Genomic DNA, 9484 nt, shown 5'->3' with positions numbered 1-9484 from the left:
AGCTCTATCTACCTCTATACCTTTTTCGGAAACTATATGTTCTAAAACAATCCCTTCGGTGACCATGAAATGACACTTTTCCCAGTTTAGCACAAGGTTCACCTCCACGCATCTCTCCAGGATTTTCTCAAGGTTAGCAAGACAATTGTGGAAATCAAATCCGCAAACCGAGAAATCATCCATAAATACTTCCATGATACCATCTAGGTAATCTGCAAAGATTGACATCACGCAGCGTTGAAAGTAGCTGGGGCATTACAGAGACCGAATGGCATTCGTTTGTAGGCAAAAGTTCCATAAGGGCATGTAAAGGTAGTTTTTTCTTGATCTTCAGGGGTGTAGGTATTTGAATATGGGTTCCCTTGGGTGTAGTTAACTTGCTCATAGTGGATTTCATTTAAGAGACGGCATTCTGCATATTGGTGTCCTTTGGTTCCACATATCTCACAATCCGACAAAACTGCAGCTGCGTATTCGGGTTTATGCACATATGCTCAACCTTGAGGGCCAACGCGTCCATTTTAGCTTGCATCATGTTTATAGAGCTTAACTCATGTACTCCTCCTTGGGCTTCCTTCTTCTCAACTGTCGTTCGTTTAACTCCCCATGATTGATGGTTTTGGGCGATATCTTCGATGAGGGCACTAGCTTCAGGATAAGGTTTGTTCATCAAGGCACCGCCTACAGCAGCGTCGATGGTCATCTTAGTGTTATAGTGAAGTCCATTATAGAAGGTCTGAGTGATTAACCAATTTTCTAAACCATGATGTGGGCATGCTCTTAACAGCTCTTTATATCTCTCTCAATCTTCGAACAACGATTCTCCTTGGTTCTGGGTAAATCTAGTTATGTGGTTTCGAAGAACGGCGGTCTTACTTGGGGGAAAGTATCTAACAAGGAATACTTTTCTAAGGTTATCCCAAGTTGCAATAGAATTGGGTGGAAGGGAATCTAACCATGATAGGGCTTTATCTCTGAGGGAGAAAGAGAATAATCTTAAACGGATCGCCTCAGGAGAAGCTCCATTGGTTTTAAAAGTGTCTGCTAATTGGAGAAAGATTTTTAAATGTTGGTTTGGGTTCTCAGTAGTGAGACTTGTGAATTGTCTCTGTTGCACTAGCTACAACAGGGAGGGTTTAAGTTCGAAATTATTCGCTGGGATGGTTTGGTTTACTATACTAGAACTAGGTTCTTCGTTGGATGGTTGGGAGAAATCCTTAAGAGGTCTATGATTTTGATCTTCAGCCATAGCTCTCCTAATTCTATGGAAAAATAAACATGCGCGAGCATAACGTTCAGGTTCCGTCAGAGGATATACTAAGCTTCCGGTGCTGCGAGTTCTTCGCATCGACCGACAGGTAATAACCTAAGTCTAAACGATATAACAACAGGGTACGAAATTTGAAGAAATTGGTCTCCGGCAACGGCGCCAAAAACTTGATGCGTACTTCTTGCAAGTATACGAACGCATCAGAGTAATATAAAAGATTGTCGAATCCACAGAGACCAAGTGTCAATCTATCGTTATCTATTGTTACAATGTTTATCTAAGGTAATCGAAATAGGGGGTTTTAGAGTGTACAATGAAAAATAAAGTATTAAATAAAATTCAATTAATAAAGACAGGTTCGAATGTAATTCACATAATCAATTAATAATCCAAGTACTTGCTAATAGAATTACTTATGGACAGTGTTTCCTACTTTGAAAAGAACTAATTTAACGGGAACTGTCGCTTTCGCGTATTCAGAACCGAGTTGTACTCCCTAATCAAACCCTCTTATTGTCACATATAAAAAGGCGCGCATTGCGTTAGAGTAGTAAACCTATTTTTAAGAAATATAGTATCTTGACTAAGTTGAAAAGTATTTTGACCTAGATTTCTTAACCAAAAGAGGTTCTCACGAACCAGACTCTAAACTTATAAATGCGTCCGAAAATAGTTTTAAAATCACTTTTCTTTTTAAGTTAAAAACTCCTAATGAACTAAACAAAGCGCTTTCGCTGTATTTGAAATAGTTAAAAACAACTAAGTTTAAAAAGACGTTGGACGACTTTCGATCTTACCCAACGGAAATTAAGTGCGGGAAAACTTAAGTTGAAAGACAAAATAGCCCTTAAGTGTTTCTACGAACAATTGTACGGATTATCGATTCAATTACGGTCCTTACATTCTAACCTTTATAGGTTTAGCTAGACATGGTAAAGTAAAGGTGCATTTTAATTTAAATAAAAGTAGTGCGAGTGCGAAAAGTAAATAAAAGTAGTGCGAGTGCGGAAAGTAAATAAAAGTAGTGCGAGTGCGGAAAATAAATAAAAGTAGTGCGAGTGCGAGAAATAAACGAAAGTAGTGCGAGTGCGAGAAATAAATGAAAGTAGTGCGAGTGCGAGAAATAAATAAAGTAGTGCGAGTGCGGGAAATAAATAAAGTAAAGACAATGTGGGACAGTAAAGTAGACAAAGGTAAAGCAATAAAACCTGCTCCAATTGGAGGGTCGAATAAAGTGCGTAACAGAAATGAAAATGGCGGAAGGATTAACTTCCTCCCAAAGTGATCCAAACTCGATTACAGACTCGATTACACAGTTGTGGTAACACTCCGATGTGAAGCGATTAACACTTTTACAATACTGAATATATGTCTAGTTGTAACTAAGTTTGATCTAAGTTTGGATGATGAAACAAATGAAATCGAGTCTCTATTTATAAGCAAGGAAAATAATGGAAAAGACAAGGATGCCCTTGAGTTTGAATTTGGGAGGGAAACTTCTTTCTTTTTGTGGCGCCCGCCACAACACCATGGCGTCCGCCATAAGGGTAAATTGTGGCGCCCAAGTGGAGATAGTGGGAGGCGTGGCAGTTGAGGAGAAGTTGAACTATGACACGCCATGGCTGGACCCATGGCGCTAGCCACAATGGGAGCCACAAGTGAAAAATGCTTATTTTTAGTCTTGATTAGACTGAAAACCTGAAAGCAAAGAAAAACATAGTAATAACATAACAAAATAATAATAAAACAACTAAAATACATGCGAAATCGGAGTCGAAAATACGATGAAATTCAGTGTCATCAGCAGACACACGATTGCTTACCCTTAACAGTAGTGGCGCCTGTGTTTACCGTGGAAATTGGTAAACAACCGCTGGTCTTCCAAATCAAGAATACTTTGGTTACTCATAGGATCGACCAGATTGATCCTGGGACATGTGTTATTGTTTAAAATTGTATTTGAAAAATGATGAGCACTTTGACAATATTCATGTATAAAGATTGTTTGTTTAAATGATTTTCAAAGGGATAAATTGCAGAATGTAAATAAAGTGTATAAAAAGTGCTTGATAAATGACTTGTAATAAAAGATAAATTCTGGACAAAAGGTATAAATAAACTTGGATTGATATGAAGAAAGTGGTGTTATCAAACGTACATTCTCAATGATAATCGTTTCTCAACACGCTAGATACTTTGAGTAATTCTGAGTAATTGTACAACAATTGAACACACCGAAATCCTAACACTAAGACTCATATATATACTAAGTCGAAATAACCGCTACCAACAACTTTTCGCCCAGGCAATGACACATCACAATCGACATGTCTTCAATTCATGATAACGCTTCACGCGTCTTTTTCTTTAAAACTAGATAAAAATGAAATACAGTTACACCTCTTTCATTCAAATTCAAATATGTGTCGAACGCAACTTTCTGTCGAAATACCATTCTGAACTTAGAAGCATTTATAAGCCTCACAACAATTTCGTCTTACACAAGGTAAACTTCGAATGGCTTCCTCATACCATGTTCTTATGTCGAAGTCAAAAATGTATTCAAAAGTAAACTCCTCTTTATTTATTAGCTCCAGTCTGACGTCGAAACTTCCAACTAACAAATTGCCCCCCCAAAATGTCATTTTCGACATAACGAAGAAAAAGGGTATTTATTGATAATCCAATTCGACGTCACAAACTGTTCATCTGCTATGGCATCACAGTCATGATGACAACTTTTGCAAAGCGTCTCCTTAAAACCCATGTGGGGATCTTTAGGTAATCATCACGTCTCCTATCCCCTATGAGATCGTTGTTAGCCTTTAACTGCTACCGTTCATCATGGCCATCTTGTCGCATCCTGCGAAAAATCAACCGGCGAGACTCAAAAATAAAACACACAGAGCCGCCACTAAACGTTATTTATCCCAAGATAGGGAAAGGAAACGCTCAGAGAAACCTGGAAAGACATGGTCTCGCGACCAGAGAGAAAGGGTAAGGGAGTCGGTTACGCAAGGGGAAGGTATTAGCACCCCTCACGTCCGTCGTACTCGACGGGATCCACGTTCTAGAAAGATAAGGTTGCTATAAACATACATCACACACACACACAGGGAACGCAGGTGGGGTTAAGAAGAAAGGGCTCGATAAGGTATCGCACCTTATGCCTACATATCTTGTCTGGAACAAGAATCAGAGCCACTGTAGTTCGGCTTACGCACGCCAAACAACACAAAACAACAAAAACAAACAAGGGTGGCAAACATGGAGCCCGACAACCACTTGATGGAATTACGTCGGCATCCGAACCAAAACATACTCAAAAGGGCAAACGTGGAGCCCGACTGCCAATCACTGGGCTTACGTCGGCATCCGAACCCAAACACACAGTCAGATAACAAGTAAACACACGCAAAAAAGAAAAAGGTTGCCCGGAGTGGTCTCGCACGACCACCTGCCTACATACCTCGTCTGGAACGAGGATCAGGGCGATGTAGTTCCCCTGAAAGGGACTAAATTGCTAACCAGAAACCGGGGAAAGATACACAACTAGGGAGCTGAGACTCGAGCCTAATGTTGTCATGCATCGTTAACCCTAAGTTCGGTTTTCTATCCTACTTGCATAAGCAAACTAACCTAACCAGGAAAGAAGCTAGCACACAAGCATACAATCATATATCATCAAATGAGAACAGGTATCTCAAACAACACAAGCATGTCAATCAAACATCCACATAGCACGCACTATAGCCAAACAAGGGGGCTCAATCAATCAGGTTTGACTGCCGAAGCGAGTCGTCTGTATGGGCTGGATTTGCTCTTAACCTTGCCATTACGAGGCTAAGGTGAAGCAGATGATGGGTGAAGTGAGGATCAGACCTCACAGCTCTTATCCCTAACCAGGGAGAGCTGACAAATGAGCATGGGTCCAGAATAGGGGAACCCTTCTATACTCGATGACTCTGACTCAATGTGCACTGCACAGGATCTTGGGCTTTTGATCTCAATGCTACAACCATGTAATGGGAGCAAGGAGAAGACTCAACTGAATAGTGGGGGACAGGTTGCTTGTCCCTACCTTCCACCAATTGCCTTACTTGAAGGGCTTTTCCTGCTTGGCTTAAAAATAAACATACACAAGCATTGCCTCTTAAGGAGGACTTCAGACAATTTGCCCGGCCCGGTAACAGCCGGGTCTCCAGACTACATGAAGATTAGTAGGTTACCTCAATGCAAATTGCTTATGCAAAGCAAAGCAAAGCAATAGTTCACAAGGAACTGAGCAACTAAAGTACCTGGAAACAATCAAACTCAGTCAGTATTCAATCAGACAAATTGTACAGCAAACAATCAAACAGTTTAAACAATACAACACAAAGCAAGCTCAAGGCTTAAGCCCAAGCTCCAACACCTACAAAACAATGTTATGTTAGTGTACAAACATCCACAACATCAATTAAAATCAACTTGTATCATTCTCCATGTACATTGCTTTTTTGATCCTGAAAAATCAAGCAAATATTAGCAACTAGACCACTAGGCCAAGCCTAGGGTCCACAAGCAAGAAAAAATCTAAAACAGCAAGGTATTCATCAACCAACATCAAATTATCATCAAACACAGGCAAACATCATTGGTCTCATGTTTATATCATCCATCATATTCAATTCATGCACAAAACAATCCATATGAGGTCAAATGAACCACCAAGCATACAAACAGAAGTATTGCATTCAAAACCATACCAAAACACATCCAAAAATTCTCAAATTAAATACACCTAAACAGGGGTCAATCAAGGTCTACCATGTCAAATTTGAGCTCAATTGGGCAAATGGAACCATGTCAATGAAAATCAACAAAAACAGACACAATTTCATGCTCCAATTCACACCATCAATGCATACATCCACTTCAAAAATTCATATCTCATTGGAAACTAAAAAGAAATGGATGAGACCAAAACAGGGAGGTCCTAACATGTGTCTAGTTCATGCATATCAAATTTCATGGCCATACAATACAATATGAGGATTTCCCAATCAATCTACCAACCTATGTCACATGGACTTGCAAATTTAATCACCAGAAATGAAAAATCATGATCAATTAGAAAAGGCAGTGAAAAATTCTACAAAAATTCATACAACATCCTAACATATCAACAATTCACCATGCCAAATTTCATTCAATTCTAACATGCATAGGTTATCCAATTAAATTCAACAAGTTGACATCAAGAGGTGTGACACAGATTGTCACACCTAAGTTCCAGAATTTGCTGCTCTCTGACCAGGTATCAAAAATTCATGAAATTTACATATAAATAATCCTCAATGAGTCAAGAACCACCACAAAAATTTTCAGCCACTTATTTTATGATATGAGTATTTCATGATCAAATTACAAACATGTATCAAAATGTGACATACATTAGAAAAGCCTATGCCAAATAAAATATTTGCCAAGCACAACTTTGACCAATAGGTCAAAAAAATCCTACACTCATCAACAAAGTCAAGGAAAAAATCTCCATAATTTTAGGATTTTTTTGCTATTTTTTATGAATTTTTTAAAGTGTTAAACATTTTTAATAATTAATTTGAATTAATTGAATTAATAAAAATGAAATTTCAGTGGCATTTCTGTAATTTAAAGGCGGGAGCGGGAAACAGCTTTTTCAAATATTTGAATAGAAATTTGGATCAAACACTCTCCCTCATCGTCTTCAACAAGCAGTTTCCAGAAAATTAAAAAACACGAAGAACATTGAAACTCAAAAGAAATGGACAAATAGATAATCAATGGACTCGTCTTCTCAAGCACATTCCAAATATCCATTCAATTTTTCCTAAAAACTCCTAAATCGAACAGATCGAACAAGTTAGGGTTTATGTTCATACTTTCAAATCAAGATTGCGTAGCCTACGGTTCATCATTCTCAAAACTAAACACATCACTGAATTCTACATGAAACGCACTACACAAAGCACCTATCAATCGAACAAAACAGGAGATTCGAATTTTCGACATACCGGCAATGGCGGTGCTGCAATCGGTGTTCTTCACGCGTTTAAGTCCAAAACAGATGTGAAACAAGCTTCAATGAGTTGAATTCCAGGTTCAGGTTCAATTGATTCCACCTCTAGCGCGCGAAAACTCAACTTGCCATTGATGGAACTCGTATGTGCAGTCGTGATTCAAGGCCTTTTCCACTCCAAATACCACAAACAGTTCTAGAGGATGATGCAAGGAGTTCAAACCAAAAAGAATTTCGAGATTTGGTGTAGAATTGATGGAGAATTTTGGAAATGAAGGTTTTTGTGTTCTTGAGGGTTTGGAGAGAATGAAGAGTTTCTTGATCTAGTTTTTGGTGAATGAGTTTTCTGTTATGATTATGGAGTGATTTAGAATATATATGGTAGCTTAATCCATCACTAATCATGTTAATTAGCATTTTGGCATAATTAGTGAAAATGCAATTTTGCAAATGGAGGGTAAAATGGTCAATACACAATGACAGCTAGTGCCAGCTGTTTTGACAGCTCAAGCAACCCCCAAATGCCATATGTGATGTGTAGAAACTATTCCCATTCCAATTGGTTGAGTATTTCTCAAAATCATATGTGTGTGGTAATTGATCCATTTTGTGCATTTCATTTTTCAACCCAAAACTCAAACCATGTGCATTAACCATAAAATGAATATTCAAACACACTTAAAATGCCATTCCTGAGGTGTTGGAAAAAGTCCCATTCAAAAATTCCAATTATTTTGACATTTGGACAATTTTGCCCCTGGTCCAATTCAGCTGTCCAGTTGAAAAGTGACTTTTTGCCTTGGCCACTTTTGGGAAAATCCAATGATGCACCCTCAAAGTACATGTTAAATGGAGTTTGTGCATATAAAGAACTTGCAATTTGGACAAAGTATGTGGTAGTTATGGCCTCCTGATTACGGGTCTTTTCTGAAATTCACTGAGCCATATCTTGCAAACCGTACATTGGATTTTCAAGTTCTTGGACTTTTTGGAAAGGTGAGAACAAGATCTACATCTGTCATGTTGAACAATTTTTCATTTGAAGCTTCCTTGGACTTCTGTTTTTGAGGTCAAAAACTTTCCATTTTTGGAAACTTCAGTTACAAGTCACTTTCTATTTTTGGCAGTTTTTGTCCTGACTTGATTTTCTTCATTTTTAAGCTTTGAGATGTCATATAACACTTGTTCCAACATGAATGAAGTGTGTCTAACTCATTTCCACCTCCAAATTCACCAGATCATGTACAGTTGACCACAATTGACTTTTCATCTGACAGATGAATCTGGCAATGCATAGATCAATTTGAACCCCAATCTTCAACTGAAATGGCTCAAGGGTGAAACCCTAGCCTCCATAAGCATAATATAATCACAAAATGATCCTCATCTCCATCAGAAACCTCATCTCCTGATCCAGCCCTGATTGGCCCAATGCAGCTGATTAGGGTTGACCAGTGGTCAAAACCCTAATCTCAAGGAATCTTCTTCAACCACTTGATGACATCCAACCCTGATGATGATGATGTATCAATTCAAACAAGATGAAGACCAATATCCCTTGAGAATCATGAAACCCTAATCCACAGCCCAATCCTCAGATGGCCCATGATCAGTCAATAACCCTAGGCTTGCACCTTGACTTCCTCATCTCCTGATTAAGACTTGGGAAGATGGCTTGCACTACGTAACCACATGATATGCAATATGAAATGCCTAATGTCCTAAAATGATATGCAAATATGTTAATGCTAGTCCCAAGAGAGGAGGGCAAATTTTGAGGTGTTACAGCTGCCCCTATTCAATCCACTGTGAACCTGTCGATACGAAATAGCCTCGGATTTCGGATGATCAGGATGAAGAGTGATTGAATACCAAGAACAGACGAACAATTTGCACTCTGATGGGATAATAATTAACAACGCCTGTCAGCATCGGCGAAGAAACAAACTCTGAACAAAGTCGACCTGGATACCAAAATAAATGGTAACACAGGGATAACCATGGTCTGAACACCACATCCACTCGGGATCGTTATTCTCTCTTTTTATGCTTTTCTTGAACCCCGAAAATTTTCTCTTCTTCTACCTGGTCCGAAAACCACTTCGGTCTGAACTCCGAAAAACTGGCCTGAATACCATAAGTGCTTCAACCTGATAGTCGGAAACTTCACT

The 9484-nt window shown here is 38.8% G+C and overlaps 1 non-coding gene across 1 annotated transcript; it reads left to right on the top strand.

The window, feature by feature from the left end:
• The first annotated feature begins 758 nt into the window (after positions 1-758).
• Positions 759-865, top strand: LOC127109279 (small nucleolar RNA R71). The gene has a single exon (XR_007796606.1). It is a non-coding gene; the product is annotated as a small nucleolar RNA R71 (small nucleolar RNA).
• The last annotated feature ends 8619 nt before the right edge of the window (positions 866-9484 follow it).

Source organism: Lathyrus oleraceus, chromosome 7, assembly GCF_024323335.1.
Source record: "Lathyrus oleraceus cultivar Zhongwan6 chromosome 7, CAAS_Psat_ZW6_1.0, whole genome shotgun sequence".
Lineage (NCBI taxonomy): Eukaryota > Viridiplantae > Streptophyta > Magnoliopsida > Fabales > Fabaceae > Lathyrus > Lathyrus oleraceus.
Note: the sequence above shows the minus strand (reverse complement) of the source record. Positions and strands in the feature narration are given on the sequence as shown.